This window comes from Rhinatrema bivittatum, chromosome 8 (assembly GCF_901001135.1).
Source record: "Rhinatrema bivittatum chromosome 8, aRhiBiv1.1, whole genome shotgun sequence".
NCBI lineage: Eukaryota > Metazoa > Chordata > Amphibia > Gymnophiona > Rhinatrematidae > Rhinatrema > Rhinatrema bivittatum.
Genome location: NC_042622.1, coordinates 235225174 through 235242627, shown reverse-complemented (window position 1 = coordinate 235242627; position 17454 = coordinate 235225174). Strand labels below are relative to the sequence as shown.

General features: G+C 44.2%; 1 protein-coding gene across 1 annotated transcript in view; it reads left to right on the top strand.

Moving 5' to 3' along the window:
* Nucleotides 1-17454, top strand: part of ARHGEF18 (Rho/Rac guanine nucleotide exchange factor 18) — a 352051-nt gene that overhangs the window by 170978 nt on the left and 163619 nt on the right. The gene's annotated exons all lie outside the window — the stretch shown is intronic.

The window sequence follows — 17454 nt, the reverse complement described above, 5'->3', positions numbered from 1 at the left end:
CTAGGAAATGTGTTTTAAAAAGCATTTTTATGATCTGCTAGATTTTTAAATGGATAAGGTACGAAAATGTAATTCTTGCCTCAGTGCACTGAAGCTGGCCTCAGAAATAGCCTAATCCTGTCTGTTGGGAATGAAGGCCAGCTCAATGATGTGAAGGGGCGAGGCCCATGTGAATACCAGCATCCCCAGCCCCTAGGTTTATCTCAGTGGGGCTGAGCCTCAGATTGTCCTTCTGGATGTCTGATCTTTGGAAAGCTGTTTGGTGAACTACATGAAACGAGCTGGTAGATGTCAGTACAGTTCCCAGCTGGGAAGATGTGCGCCTGACTACGATGCCACTCTCCCCTGGCATGAACTGGTTCCCCTTCTTGTAGTCTCAGCAGGATCCTGGAATGGTTGAGGAGACTGATTTGCGTTCTCACCCACAGAGGCCGGTCCCTCTGGAGTGGAGGTGAAGGCAGCGTGGGGAAGCTGAGAGAGAGAGAGATTGAGGGAGGGAGTGAAAGTGCCGCTGCCTGTGCTGTACCTGCTCTCTGGTCAGGCCATGTGTGTGTTTGTGTCTCTGTGAGAGGAGCTTGCCCTGCCTGTGTCACTGCCACGCCTGCCTTGTGATGGGGCAGTGTGCATATGTGTGCATGTAGCTAGCACTGCTGCTGCCTGTGCAGAAGATGAATGGATGAATTCAGTTTTTGGTGCCATGAGTCTGGCATCTTTTACAAGGATTAGGAACAAAAAAAAAATTTGATTTGTTTGGTCTAAATAATGACTTTTGAGTTTGGTGGTTGTTGAATATTGATGCCATCATGGCTTTCAGCTGTTCCAGGCTAAGTGCTAGCCAGCGTTTCCTTAATTCAGCTAATAAAAGTTCCAGATTTAGAAAGGACGGCTCCATCCATGCTGAGAAACATGGGATATATGCTGTCTCTTCTGAGTTAGGAATGTCTACAAGCTCCAGGTCAGAAAGCACAGACTAAGCCAGTCCTGGTTTTACCCCAGTGGCCTTTATAGGTTTATAATTCCAATTCCTCTAAAAACCACCCAGTCCATGGAGGTGATAGGGCTAAACCAAGACTGGCTCGGTCTACCTTATATGACTTGGAACTTGTTGGCAACCTGATCTCAGATGTGACTGTGATGAGTTAGGTCACCAGTAAATAAATATTTGCCTATCATGGGCACGTTCAACTAGAAATCTCCTTTTCCTGTTGTGCTGGCTCATTTCAGCTAATTAGCGGTAAATTATCCTAGGATTATTTTCTAGCACCCCTGGAGGTGGCTGGGAGACAGAATTTTTTTTTTTTAATGAGCTGCTGGGCCAAGGTGAAGCAATACACCAATAGGTACATCAAAGAAAAATGACCAGCACCTATTTGGGGCTTTAAAAATACCTGTGAAAATGAATTCTCCCCTTTACAGCATGTCTGCTGGTGCTCAGGATGTCGCCAGACCAGACATATCTGCGCAAATCCATTCTGCACTAGGGTGCTGTTGGCCCTGGACATCCTGATTTTGATTTCGTGGTCTTTTCTGTAGGCTCTGCTCCCATGGGCATAGCCAGTGTCATCGGTGATGGGGCCAATACTTAAAGGACCTTTAACTCCGATGGCATTTGGATTCATTCTTTCAGGATTGCAGCTCCTGGACTGCTTATAGAAATTCCTAAGGAGTCTCTACCAAACTACAAGACACTGTTTAAAAGGGGAAAAAAAACCCCAGGAGACCTTCCACCTTGGCATCAGCATCCAGCATTGCCTGACCTGCTCACTGCTGCATAGCAGAAATGGAAGCTGATGGTCAGGATATGTTCTCTTGTGGCTGGATGCCTTCCCCCATCCATTCCTTCAGTTTTCCCAAAAACTGATGTGGTTTTCAGGATAGCCACAATAAATATTCATGAGATATAGTTGCATATATGTCCAAGAAACAGGTTAATTTGAATATTTTAGTATTCCTGAAAACCAGGCATACAGTATGGGGGTGTGGGTGGGGAGTGGGAGGGGCTGTTTAGTACCAGATTTTATAACTACTAGTGCTATTGGTTATTTCTATAGTGCTACAAGATGCCCTCTACAGAAACACATAAGAGAGAGTCTCTGCTCCATGGAGCAAAGAGTTCTTGGGGTAAAATCAATTAGAACATAAGAAGAACATAAGAAAATGCCATACTGGGTCAGACCAAGGGTCCATCAAGCCCAGCATCCTGTTTCCAACAGTGGCCAATCCAGGCCATAAGAACCTGGCAAGTACCCAAAAACTAAGTCTATTCCATGTAACCATTGCTAATGGCAGTGGCTATTCTCTAAGTGAACTTAATAGCAGGTAATGGACTTCTCCTCCAAGAACTTATCCAATCCTTTTTTAAACAAAGCTATACTAACTGCACTAACCACATCCTCTGGCAACAAATTCCAGAGTTTAATTGTGCGTTGAGTAAAAAAGAACTTTCTCTGATTAGTTTTAAATGTGCAGAATAGGGTTAAAGACATAAAAACAATCCATAAAGGTGGGTCCATAGGATATAACCTACAGATTATCTAAAGCTACAAGAAAATTAAGTCTGAAATCTAAGAGAAGCAGGAAATGGGGTGGTGAGTGCGGGGTAGAGAGGGTGGACCTCAAACACCAAATATTCCCTTCTAGTGGGTAATTTTGAAGGAACTTCTGTTGGTAAAGTGGTGCTTCAGAGGCCCTTCAGAGAATTGTGCGACCGATGCCCGTGCACTCGCTGTAGGCTTGTACTTTTAGGGGGGAGGTATTTCAGGTGCCTGACCTGGGCGGGGTTGGAACCTTTTCATTTTAAAAAGCAGGAAACATAAAGTCTGTCACCAAGGCCACATGCACCAAATAGCTGGCGTAATTGTGTGTGCCTGGCTTTTGCCAGGATCATTTTCAAATGTGCACTTAGTCACGTAAACCCGCTTTGAAAACGATTAAATGTATGCACTCGTTTGCCAGCTAACGTATGTGCGACATTACAATATTGCCCCTTAAAGGCTATAACCACTGCTGCGCAAATTTAAATGAGCTGCTTGCTGTACTGAAACACAGGGTTGTCTGTGGGTGATAAACTGTGTGTTATTGATCCAAGGAAAGATGCTTCACTTGAAGTTTGCTTTTGCACCATTTGATGTGTAAGAAAATAATCTTCCCCCCCTCAAAAAAACATTATTTTCAAACAATAATCCATGTAGAGATACCCAGAAATTCACAAATAAGCCCTACACAGAGTTTAAAATTGGCCATTTATGTTAGGAGAGGAAGAGGACTGTAGAGGAGCCGGTTTCAGTATAGGGCAGACACGGCTACGCACTATGCTCACTTTGAGACACTATGCATAGGAATTGTATTTGTTTGAACTGCTGCTCTTTATTGATGGGAGGCTACTATAACTGCACGAGCACCCGGAAAGTGGGATCTTTTGTTGTTGTTGGTTTCCGATTTAAAAAAAAAAAAAAAAAGTCTGTTTTCTAAATGTTTTTATTTTGATCCTCCTGGCATGCTTAGGAGGGCTTTGCACCCACACAGGAGCTGCACGTGGCTGGACACGCCGGAGTATCACAAAACCAAACAAACAAATGTTCCGGCAGGTTTTCCCCACAGAAGGCCCAGGCCATGGTTCTTTTTCCTTTTCACCTCATGCTTTTGACGTCCGCCAGACGTGGTTCGTCTCAGAGTCAAAGGTCAGTGAGTGTATTTCATCACAGTCCTCCCTCCACAGGCCGAAGCTGCAGTCATGGAGCTGGAGCCATGAGCAGGTGTCATAAAGTATTTTAAGGTTTACGAGCGGGAGGCATACAAAGACCTTTTTTAGTTTGAAAGTCACAGATTTTTTCCCACGTCAGGATGTCTCGAGTCATTTGAATGCACAGAGAACACTGATAGTCTGCACAAAATCTGCAAAAGTGATATACTTTCACGCACCAGGTTACAGAAGTTGCCGTCTGTTACCTTTACGCAGCAGCAGCTCAGAGAGCAGTGGCTCTGTTTTCATTCCATAGACATAATCTGCCTCTGCTCCAGGAATACTTAACTGCAAAGAAAAACAAAAAGCTAGCATTTTCTGAATGTGTGCAAGTATTACCAATGAGTGTGCATACAAGAGAATTCTGCTATACATCTGGGGCATGTGAGCCACTGTAGTGCATGACCCTCGACCCTTTGGGTTTCGTACTTGGAAGTGGCACACACAGCAGGGGCTACTGATCGTGTCCCTGGTAGATACTATTGGCAAGGCTGGTAGTGCAGGACTCTACTGTCTAGCATTGGAGAATGCACTGCATATGGCGCACTGTGTTGTCTGCTGTTCTGCAGGGCAGGCATTATTTTATAGGAAGACGAGTTACACGGTACATGTCAGCTTGGAATGATTAATCCTTTTTTAAGTGCAGGGGCTGCCGTTGGAAGGTGTTCAGGATCAGGAGTGGTGTGCAAACAGCTGGCAGTGAGAGTTCAGTTTGTTTAGCAGCCACATCCAAGGTAGATCTTAGGAGTGTTACCAACCCTTGCCGGGTCCCTGTTAACAGCAGAGCACATGAAGAATGACTTTGGGGCTCTTCTCGCAAAAATTGAGTTTATCTTTTGTCTGCCTGTATGGCCTGGGCCAGTGGGAGGGTGCCACACGAGTCTCGCACAGGCCAGTGGCTCTCAACTCACTTCTCAGGAACTACTTGGCAGGCTGGGTTTTGGGATATCCACTTATGAATGTGCATGAGAGTGATTTTCATACAGCGGAGCCCATGCATGAGCTGTAGCCAGGCAATTTGGCATCTATGGCCAAGTGAAAAAGTGCACCCTCACCCTGTACAGAATACATGATACCACGAGCTGGGAGACTATTAAATATTTTAAAATAATAAATAAATCCTGTACTAATTTATTTACTTAAAACTGATTTATTGTCCGAATAGTGGATTACAGAGGAACATATTAAAAAAACAAACAATTATACATACATGTTAAAAATACAGCGTACAAAGCAAAGAATAAGCAGGCAAACAAAAGACACTAGCCTGTCAAAGAAAAGCAAAAGTACTTTCTGCTTTAAATGCCTTCAAAAGCTAAGCTAAATAAATAGGTCTTTAAGGCTTTTTTTTGGAGGTTCTGCTGCACGATATTAAACGAAATTGCTCAGGAAGTGCGTTCCATAGTGCTGGACCCGCTAGTGCAAGGGTGGGCAATTCCAGTCCTCGAGGGCCACAAACCTGTCGAGGTTTTAGGATATCCTAATGAATATGCATGACATAGATTTGCATACAACTGAGGCAGAGTGCATGCAAATCTCTCTCATGCATATTCATTAGGGATATCCTGAAAACCAGACTGGTTTGTGGCCCTCGAGGACCGGAACTGCCCACCCCTGTGCTAGTGAGAAAGCCCTCTCCCTGCTAATGCCAAGCCGTGCTACCATAATGGAGGGTGCTTCTAGGAGATTCTTGTTCTCAGATCTCAAGGTTCGGTTGCGTTTGTAGATTCGCAGTATGGAGCTGAACCATGGGATGGAATCGTTCTGCCATTGTTTATGGACCAATGTAATTATCTTGTATTGAATTCCGAATTGAATTGGGAGCCAGTGTAAAGCTGAGAGTGTGGCTGTAATATGTTCTTACAAATTCATTCCTGTACGAAATCGGGCAGCAGAGTTTTGCACTATTTAAAGAGATCTTAATGAATTATTGGGAAGGCCAATTAATATTCCATTATGCCGGTCAAGGTTAATGCTTGAAGTACTATATGAAAATCTAGTGGATTTAGGAGGGGCTTCCGATTTTTTGCCATACGCAGATTGAAGAAGAAGTTTTTAACAATATTGCTTATGTGTGGTTTCATGGACAATATACTGTCAATGATGACACCTAAATTGCATGCTTGTTGCTTAATTACGAATTTTTGAACTTTAAATATGAAAGATGGGACTGGCCACTAGGGGGCGCCGAAGAGCAGCCGTGTAGTGCCGTGGCAAAGAGATTTGGCGGCTGTGAATGAGGTAGGAGTCAGGGCCGAGACTGGGATGCGGCGTGACCTAGGGGCAGGGGCTGAGCGCAAGGCCCAGTGTGCCTAATCTCCTTGCACCGGCCCTGTAAACTGAGCTAGCTGTGGGCAGCACACAGACTTCTCCCTTATTCTGCACTTGTATTTAGCGGGAACTGGTGCATAGTGACAGATTCATTTGTGTTTTTTCTCCTCTTTGTGTTAAAATTTGGAAGAGAGCCTGGTGGGGCTTTCAGGACGTATGAGTCCTCTCTGTGTCCACACTGCCTGATCTTTAGAGGCTGGTGCACCACACAACCTTTTTTGTTCATGTAGGTGTGCCTTGGGCTTGAAAAGATTGGAGCTGTGAATTTCCCCTATCTGTTAAAAAGTTTTGGGAAATGGATACATTTCCAGTTTAATAAAATACATCCTGTGAATTTTACAGTTATCAAAATTACCATCAAATATTTTGAATAACTAGGTTCGGAAAGTGACAAAAACATTTGAATTTAAAGGATATTAGTAGAAATGTAAGAACATTTTAAAAGTTAGTCATTTCAAAAGTCAGTTTAAAGAGTCAGAGAAGAAGTGTTTTCGGCATATGATGATTAAATTGTAAGCAAGTATTCCTGATGGCTTTTATTTGTGCAGGTACTGGCTTCTATTTAATATAATAAATAAAAATCCTATAATTCTATATTTCATTAATTGCAAAGGAAACTACCTCCATTACCAGGAACATTGTGATGCACAAGAAAACCCCAGCAAAAAGCACACTCAGAACCTGCCTAGCAAAACGGGCAGAGCACCCAGGACTCACACAGCAGCAATCCAATCTATGAAAAGGCAGCACAGTAAATATAGCAATGGCCCCGGAGTATCCATACAGCTTCTTCCGGGAAAAGAGAGCACGCTGGCTCTCTACAGAGGAACCGGACACTATCAAAATCCTTCACCTCTGTCACATGTGCAGGAAACAGAAAGACCCTCACCAAATACAGAATAAGAGACCACAAATTAGAAATGTGCAGACAGAAATTGGAATGGAAAACCCAAGAGACATACCTGATCACCCTGAGACTCCCTGCATTCTCCGTTTCCCACCTTCCCCCCACCCCATATTCCCCAGGATGGACCTCAGCACTTTCACCTTCTTACCCCACCCTCTCTAGGACCCCAGCACGCTTCCCCTTCCCACCGCCCCTTCCCAAGCTGAACCCCAGCAGCAGTCTCCCCCTTCCCATCCCACCCCCCCCACCCAAGACTGGACCCCAGCACTCTTCTCTTCCTCCCTCCCCCTAAAGTTGGACCTAGCACTCAACCGTCCCATCCCAAAGCTGGACACCAGCGCTTTTTCCTTTCTTTCTCCTTTCCTCGTCGAGGCCACACCCCACATCACTCTTCTCCATACGCCTGTGTGGACCAAGACAAGACCAGTTTCCTTCCAGCTGCACAAGCTGACCCAAGATCTGCCCCCTCTCTGCCTCCCAGCCCACACAGTCTCCTCCTAGTTGCGGGCTGACAGAAGACCTACCCTCGCTCTGCCTCCTGACCTGCGTGGTCCGACACAAAACGCCCTCTCTGCAGGCCCTCATAGTCTCCTTCTGGCCTTGCAGGCCAACACAAAACCCGCCTCCTTCTTCATCCAGTGCATGTGAGCCATCGCTGCTTCATGCCCTGGCTGGCAGTTCCCCCTTGGCACCTACGGCCCAGGCCATTACACCGAGGGCTCACTAGGGCTCTGTGTAAATCGGTCTGGTGCATGGTTGAGAACCACTGTTATGTGCCGGCCTTGGCTGATGGCCAGTCCAAGTCATTTAAGAATTCCTCTGTCCGAGCAGGGCACAGTGTCACCGGGGGTTGAACGCGGGGGAAGGGGCTTCACGTTCAGATATGCCCCGACCTGCTGTATTCTGTCCTGTGATAGGCCTGGTCGATTACAGCCCAGCTTTGCACACTGGGCTATGTCCATTTTTATTTGCTTTGTATTATTTAAGATGCTTATAAGGTTTTGTTTGTGCCCATCGCAGGCATCACTGTAAATCTGATTATTTTTGGGATGGGAACTTTCACATACTAGGAGACATTTTCACTACACGCTAGAGGAAAAATAAGAAAGAGGGGTCATTTTTTGTAGGTTTGCAGACAGAATAACCAAGTGGTGGGGGTTTTTTGGGTTTGGGTTTTTTTTTTTAAGAAAGCTGCAGTCAATTTAATTAGAGTCTGTATTTTGTTTTTAGTGGACTGTTACTGTAGACTTGAAGTCAAATGCTAAGCTGGATTAGATATTGCGGGTTTTGTTGGGCCAGGCGAACAGGCATCTTCCGAGGTTAAACCTATCGGGTCTTGCTTGTACAACTTGAAAAGTCAGCTTTATCCAGGAAGAAGAACAATATGTGCAAGCAGTAAGGGGCTGATGGAATAAATCAGCGCGGAAAACGGTTTAGTGCCCGCTTCCCTAACACGTGCCTGCCACCTCTCCTGGGCCCAAGTCTGAATATTTAAATGAGGGGTTGCGCTGACAAGGAGGCGCTGGGTTCAAATGTGCACCCCTAGCGCCTCCTTGGCAGCGGAAGCCAGGAGAGGTGACTGTCAGCAGGAAAACGGATGCTCAATTTTACAGCACACTTTGTTTTTTTTTAATTGTTTTTTAAACCTTTTGGTTCCTTCAATTTAATATCACTATGCTATTAAGTCAGAGGATGTACAGAAAAGCAGTATTTTCTGCTTTTCTGTACACTTTTTTGGGTTGCTCAGGAATTAACGCATAAAAATGTGCAGGTCGGGCGCACTTTTTTTGTAGGATCTGGGCAGAATAGGTAATAGCCTCATCAACATGCATTTGCATGTGATGAGCACTATTAGTTTTGCGGGGGGTTGGAGGCACATTTTGGACGCGCTAATCCTCTTATGGCATAAGGGGTTGTGGTTGCATGTCCAAAACGTGCGTCCAACCACGGGTTAAACAGTGCGCTCGGCCTCTAAAGTTGGTTATCACTTTTCACTGACTCTTGCTAACTTGGGAATACTTTGAAGGTAAGGCCTGGTTCACTCTCCTGCTATCCTGTCTGCTCGTCTCTGCTTACCTTCCCTGTTTAATCTTGCCTCGCTCCTCTGTTTGGGAAGAAGCCTTTGGCCTGGTCAGCGGAAGCGAGGAGGCTGTGAAAAAGGGAGGAACCCCTGAGTGTTAGGAGGAGCAGGCCAGACACTGCGGCAGGAGTTTCCCTGCAGCCCACTTCTCTCCTTGTGCACCATTCCAACAGCCACGCTGATCCCAGAGAAAAGAGGAGCCTTGACAGCTTGCACTGGGATACCATTTCTTGGAAGATGAGCTTTTGAGACTGCGTAGGTCCCTTCAGTTGGAGGGGGAAGCTATGGAGTCCCTAAAGCGTACATGCTTCAGTATCTTTGGACTTTCTTCTAAGGATGCCAACTGGGCCAGGCATCTTTGCCTGCTTTAGACAGGAGCTAAGGAAAGCGACTTCCAGTCTGCAGTTCCAGGAAATGTGCTGACCACAGCAGAGCAGAGATCCAGGTTTGAAAATGAGGAAACAAAAACTTAAGGAGACACATCTCCCAGGAGATGTTTGAAGGGTTTCCTCAAAGGGTCCTGAACCTTTTCTGACTGCAAATGAGAAGGATCCCAAGTATATGGCTATGCCCTGACCTTACTTATCATGACCTCCTGACTCTGACCAGCAGCACGATCATTATAGCTACTGGGCTAGGATGAATCTGTGCCATCTTGCCCATTGCATTGGCTCTGCTCATACAAATGCATCCTGGGCATAAAATAAAAAAAACAGAAAGCATGGGACACAGCAGTGGCCGCTGGCCCTTCTGCCCCTCCCAGGCAGACACCCATCTGTGGTTACAAGCCCAGGGTCCATGACAGCCTTTCCTCACCTTTGCCAGGTCCCAGGCGTCTTCTGCTCTTCAGGGACCCAGGCACCCATCAGATGCTTGGTTCTTCAGGCTGTTGACCCTGCGTGATTAACCAAAAGGGAATTCTGTTTTGCTTTCCTCTTTTGCATCACTTCTCCAATAAAAGGCCAAGTCTGTTCAGTTGCCAGCGAAAAGGCAGGACAAGGGAAAAAAAAAAACAAAAGCACTGTCAGACTGAGAGGAAGCCCAGAGTCCCTCGGGAAAGTGCAGGTTTACATCCCAGGAGGGCACACCCAGGACTTTAATCAGTGCTGGATACAGGTCCAGTCACAGACAACATGTCCATTAAACTTTTGCAATGAAAAGTAACGTGGAAATAAGACAATACCTTACAAGCCAGTGATTTAGGTTTCACGTAGGCAGGGGCTATCCCAGGGCCTCAAAGCACCCACATTTATGATGCACTGGGGGAGGAAGGATTCAAGGGATGGCTGGGCTTGTTTTATTCTTTCTGGACTAATGAATGCTGGTATATGTAGTTCTGTGTGTCAGGAACACCAAAGGTATTTCCACCATTTAGGATGTAGAGGAAATGTACATCAAAAATAGATTCAGTTACAAGCAAATCAGCTTATTAGTTGGGGTAGTGACGACCCTCTTTCTTGGGCTAAATCAAAGTAACTTTTCAGGGCCATGGGGGTCTCTTTTCTATTGTCCAAAGCCAGGAGATCTTTGAGGTTACCAGATGGCTTTCCGGTCCATCAGGGACACGCTGAGTTAGTCCTGGTTTTGTCCCTGTTGCATGCATAGACTTCGGGCTCTGATTGTGTTATGGAAATCAATGGGCAGTCAGAGCTAGAAGTCCATGCATGGCACAGGCCAAACCCAGGAGGGGCTCAGCCTATCCCTGAAAGCCTGGAGCCAGCTAACAATCCTACCTTAGCTTGAGAAAAGGTCTGCATCTCCCCACTTTATCATTTTGGTTGCCTAAATGGTGGCTGCAAACCCTGTGCCCTGCTGTCGGGACTTCTGCGGCCCACACTGGTTGAGAATCACTGTGGCAGGCCATACCTCCTCTCCTCTTCCAGGGTTTGTGTGGTCACAATGCGCCCTGGACACGTGGCTCGCCAATGAAACTGCTACACTGGCCAAACATTCTGGCCCACAAGTTCTTCTGTATACAGTGGAGCCAGTCCTCTGTAATGGGGCCAGCCCATTTCAGCTACTTTAATGTAAAGAAAAGTCAGAATTGTCCAGAAAGAGTTTATAATCTGTTTAAAAGACTCCCTGGGGTACTGGATGACTGAATATAAAGATTGTGTTTGCCATTTAGATTTGAGAGTAGGACCACTTTACATTGTGTTTTCATCCCATGTCCTCCCCCCTGCTGCTTTCCAGACTCAAGCAGCTCATAGGGATGGTGGTGGTGGTGGTAGGAGCAGGGAGCAGAACTTTAAACAGGTTCTAGGCATGCTGGGGACTAACATGGAGGGCAGTGCTAGGAAAAAGGTTGAAAGCTTAGGTCAAGACATTGAGGTGGGATTGAGTCCATCAAGCCCAGCATCCTGTTTCCGACAGTGGCCAATCCAGGCCATAAGAACCTGGAAAATACCCTAAAACTAAGTCTATCCCATGTTACTGTTGCTAGTTATAGCAGTGGCTATTTTCTAAGTCAACTTAATTAATAGCAGGTAATGAACTTCTCCTCCAAAAACTTATCCAATCCTTTTTTAAACACAGCTATACTAACTGCACTAACCACATCCTCTGGCAACAAATTCCAGAGTTTAATTGTGCGTTGAGTGAAAAAGAACTTTCTCCGATTAGTTTTAAATGTGCCACATGCTAACTTCATGGAGTGCCCCCTAGTCTTTCTATTATCTGAAAGAGTAAATAACCGATTCACATCTACCTGTTCTAGACCTCTCATGATTTTAAACATCTCTATCATATCCCCCCTCAGCTGTCTCTTCTCCAAGCTGAAAAGTCCTAACCTCTTTAGTCTTTCCTCATAGGAGAGCTGTTCCATTCCCCTTATCATTTTGGTCGCCCTTCTCTGTACCTTCTCCATCGCAATTATATCTTTATTGAGATGCGGCGACCAGAATTGTACACAGTATTCAAGGTGCTGTCTCACCATAGAGCGATACAGAGGCATTATGACATTTTCCGTTTTATTCACCATTCCCTTTCTAATAATTCCCAACATTCTGTTTGCTTTTTTGACTGCCGCAGCACACTGAACAGACGATTTCAATATGTTATCCACTATGAAGCCTAGATCTCTTTCTTGGGTTGTAGCACCTAATATGGAACCTAATATGGAACCTAACATTGTGTAACTATAGCATCAGTCAGGGTCCTTTCCGGACCCTGACTGATGCTCTCCCACCAAACACAGCAAGACTGATTATCACCCACTAAACTGATACAGACTTACCAACCACTGCACGTTCTACTTCTTGTTAAACTTCTATCATCCTCTTCTTCAACTCCCAGTTAGAACCATCCTTGTTTTATTGTAACTGCTTTTTTCTGCGCACTTGTTATAATTTGTTATATTTTGCCAAATTGTATACTCTCATGTTATAGTTATGTACGTTTATAATTTATTGATCACCCCTTGTTTTATGTAAACCGACATGATACGAATTCCGTGAATGCCGGTATAGAAAAAAACTCAAATAAATAAATAAATAAATAAAATATATGCATCACCTTGCACTTATCCACATTAAATTTCATCTGCCATTTCGATGCCCAATTTTCCAGTCTCACAAGGTCTTCCTGCAATTTATCACAATCTGCTTGTGATTGAACTACTCTGAACAATTTTGTATCATCTGCAAATTTGATTATCTCACTCGTCGTATTTCTTTCCAGATCATTTATAAATATATTGAAAAGTAAGGGTCCCAATACAGATCCCTGAGGCACTCCATTGTCCACTCCCTTCCACTGAGAAAATTGTCCATTTAATCCTACTCTCTGTTTCCTGTCTTTTAGCCAGTTTGCAGTCCACGAAAGCACATTGCCACCTATCCCATGACTTTTTACTTTTCCTAGAAGCCTCTCATGAGGAACTTTATCAAACGCCTTCTGAAAATCCAAGTATACTACATCTACCGGTTCACCTTTTATCCACATGTTTATTAACTCCTTCAAAAAAGTGAAGCAGATTTGTGAGGCAAGACTTGCCTTGGGTAAAGCCATGCTGACTTTGTTCCATTAAGCTATGCCTTTCTATATGTTCTGTGATTTTGATATTTAGAACACTTTCCACTATTTTTCCTGGCACTGAAGTCAGGCTAACCGGTTTGTAGTTTTCCGGATTGCCCCTGGAGCCCTTTTTAAATATTGGGGTTACATTAGCTATCCTCCAGTCTTCAGGTACAATGGATGATTTCAATGATAGGTTACAAATTTTTACTAATAGGTCTGAAATTTCATTTTTTAGTTCTTTTAGAACCCTGGGGTGTATACCATCCGGTCCTGGTGATTTACTACTCTTCAGTTTATCAATCAAGCCTACCATATCTTCTAGGTTCACCGTGATTTGGTTCAGTCCATCTGAATCATTACCCATGAAAACCTTCTCCGGAACGGGTACCTCCCCAACATACTCTTTAGTAAACACCAAAGTAAAGAAATCGTATAATCTTTCCGTGATAGCCTTATCTTCTCTAAGTGCCACTTTAACCCCTCGATCATCTAACGGTCCAACTGACTCCCTCACAGGCTTTCTGCTTCGGACATATTTTTAAAAGTTTTTATTGTGAGTTTTTGCCTCTACAGCCAACTTCTTTTCAAATTCTGCTCTTAGCCTGTCCTATCAATGTCTTACATTTAACTTGCCAAGCTTATGCATATCCTATTTCTTCTGTTGGATCCTTCTTCCAATTTTTGAATGAAGATCTTTTGGCTAAAATAGCTTCTTTCACCTCCCCTTTTAACCATGCCGGTAATCATTTTGCCTTCTTTCCACCTTTCTTAATGCATGGAATACATCTGGACTGTGCTTCTAGGATGGTATTTTTTTAAACAATGACCACGCCTCTTGCACACTTATTTACCCTTTGTAGCTGCTCCTTTCAGTTTTTTTCTAACACTTTTTCTCATTTTATCAAAGTTCCCTTTTGAAAGTTTAGCACGCAGAGCCATGGATTTGCTTACTGTCCCTCATATCCAGTCATTAATTCAAATTTATTCATATTATGATCATTATTGCCAAGTGGCCCCACCACCATTACCTCTCTCACCAAATCCTGTCCTCCACTGAGAATTAGATCTAAAATTGCTCCCTCTCTTGTCGGTTCCTGGACCAATTGCTCCATAAAATGTCATTTATTCCATCCAGGAACTTTATATCTCTAGCTTGTACCGATGATACATTTACCCAGTCAATATTGGGATAATTGAAGTCTCCCATTATTACCACACTACCAATATGATTAGCTCTTCCCTAATTTCTCTTAGCATTTCATATCAGTCTCATCATCTTGAACCAGGTGGACGGTAGTATAGTTTACTCCTAATCTCTATAGTCCTTCCCTGACACACAAGGATTTCCTACCCATAAAGATTCAATTGTGCATTTAGTCTCATGCAGGATGTTTATCCTGTGGACTCTATGCCATCCCGGACATAAGTGCCACACCGCCTCCCGGGTGCTCCTCTCTGTCATTGCGATATATTTGTACCCCGGGTATAGCACTGTCCCATGGTTAATCCTCTTTCCCACCATGTCTTCTGAGATGCCAATTAAGTCTGGTCATCATTCACTGCTATACATTCTAATTCTCCCATCTTACTTCTTAGACTTCTGGCATTAGCATACAAACATTTCAAAGTTTGTTTCTTGTTTGTATTTTCATTCTGCTTTTTAATTGATAGGGATAAGTTAGAATTTTTTTTAGCTCAGCTGAGGTTTTAGTAACAGGCACTTGGACTACTTTTCTTATTATTGGAACCTCACTGTTGGGGTGCCCTAATTCTAATGCATCATTAGTATCCTTTGAAGATACCTCTCTCTGAACCATGCACTGCTGAGCGACTGTCAGCTTTCCCCTTTGTTCTAGTTTAAAAGCTGCTCTATCTCCTTTTTAAAAGTTAGTGCCAGCAGTCTGGTTCCACCCTGGTTAAGATGGAGCCCATCCCTTCAGAAGAGACTCCCCCTTCCCCCAAAAGGTTCCCCAGTTCCTTACAAAACTGAATCCCTCTTCTTTGCACCATCGTCTCATCCACGCATTGAGACTCCGGAGCTCTGCCTGCCTCTGGTGACCTGCGCGTGGAACAGGGAGCATTTCAGAGAATGCTACCCTGGAGGTTCTGGATTTAAGCTTTCTCCCTAAGAGTCAAAATTTGGCTTCCAGAACCTCCCTCCCACATTTTCCTATGTCATTGGTGCCCACATGTACCACTACAGCCGGATGCTCCCCAGCACTGTCTAAATTTCTATCTAGGTGACGCGTGAGGGCCGCCACCTTTGCACCAGGTAGGCATGTTACCAGGCAATCGTCACGCCCACCAGCCACCCAGCTGTCTACATTCCTAATAATCGAATCACCAACTATGACGGCCGACCTAACCCTTCCCTCCTGGGCAGTAGGCCTTGGGGAGATATCCTTGGTGCAAAACGACAATGTACCACCTGGTCCTTGCTACAGGATCCCTTCCTGCTGCATCAGGTTGATGCTCTCTGTTGCAGAGACAAAAGTGGTTGAATTAGCACAAATTTGAAACTTTTGAGTAGTAGCACTAATTGTTAAAGCTTCAATCTTTGCTATTGATGAGTGGTGCTACTGCTCACACGTTTCAAACTCGTGCTGATTCAGCCCTTTTTATGTAGGGATCTTCATTTTAAGTTTCCATTTTATTTATTTTTTTTTGGAATTTCAATGTTAATAACAAAATCAATGAAAAAATTACTTTCTTATAATAAACAGGAGCAAAATCAGTGGAAAGGTCATTGTTTCTTTTTTTTTTTTTTTTGTTATAACACTGAAATTCCCAGGAAATATTAAAATAAAAAACTGAAAACAAAGGTCCTTAACTACACTGAAGACTCAATATAGCATGAGATCACTTATAACGAGGTCAAAGGTTGGCGCCCAGTTTCTAATTTGATAGATCACCACTTAACGGGACAACTTCATACTTATCCGGCTAAGTAGTGCTGAATATTTGTAGACCCAATGGATTATATCTGATCTATAATATATGTACAGGTGGAACATTGTTTTAGGTGCAGTTTATCTATTGGACACTAGATGGCAGCATTGTATTGGTAGCAGGGACTTCAGTCAAAACACAAGTTATTTTACACCAAATTCGGCACCTTCCCTTCCTATTCTAGGGGATCCCTCTGTAGTTATGGAACCTGGTTACTTTGTGACTGTTCATAGAACATAGGGATACAATGGAAAACGTTGAAATTTTGACAACACACGACTTTGAAGACACCGGACCACCTTCCCCCTCCTTCATCTTACTCCGCTAAAGAATTAGTGCCCAAGATACTTCCCTCTTCCCCCCTAACATTTCAGATTACAATCGCTGAATTTATTAGGGGGATAAAAGGGAGATTGCAGTTTGGGACAAAAGAAAAGACGGTGTCAAGGACTCTGGCTAAACATTGGTCAGAGAGAGCTGCGCTCCGCCCTTGCAGTACAACCTGCTAGCCCAGCAGAGCAGAGGAATTATTCACTTCCGGGTTGGACTCCGACAGATCGGTTTTTACCTGCTTCCTGTCAGCCTCTGTCCGCTCCTCCCAGGCTTCCTGGGCTCATCTGACTGCACCGCCAGGTACCGATCTAGACTCCTCAGACTTCACATAGTTCCCCGGATCCAGGGTAAGCGGCAAAACCGGAGCTGAGCATTTCTCCAGCTTGGATAGGAGTGGACTGGTAAGAGCTTTTTTGAGGTGTAGTGGCTTTGGACAAGTTATGAACATCTGAAAATGAATGCCAACCTCGCCCCCCAGCTTTTAGGGTAACCCACTCAACTTATTATTAAATATTGTTTAATAAGTGTCAGAGAGCCAGGACAATCCTTCATTGGCCCACAGAAACATACCTGCTGGCCCTCGTAATGCTACCAAGTCATCTGGGTGAGTCTGAGGAGTCCTAGCTTGGCCAGCTGTATGCAGGGAGATGTAGTTTGATTATTATGTTTTTAAATAATTCCCCTATATGCAGTGAGACAAAACCCGGACTGGATTAGATTCATCCAGGCGATTTGGGAGCACTGCATTGGCTACCAGATATACTTTGGTAGCAGATCCAATGAACTAAGGGTTGCCCTGGCTCTCTGACATATATTAAACAAACAACGTTTAATATAAGCTAGATAATGGTTTATAAATTCTTTATGGTCAGACTTGCTAATGCCCCATTAATGAAATGTTAAGTCAGTTTCATGTGGCTGCAGACCAGGTTGCATGGTTGATGTCACGTTGACAAGGTTTATAAGGTCTGGAGGTGATTATTTGCCCTTTCCAAGCCTTTGGATTGCCATTGTTTTAATTTGCAAACTTGGTTTCTAACGAACTACCCTTTTTTTCCTTGCTCGAGTATTTTGGTATACTCTGGTCTGGTTACA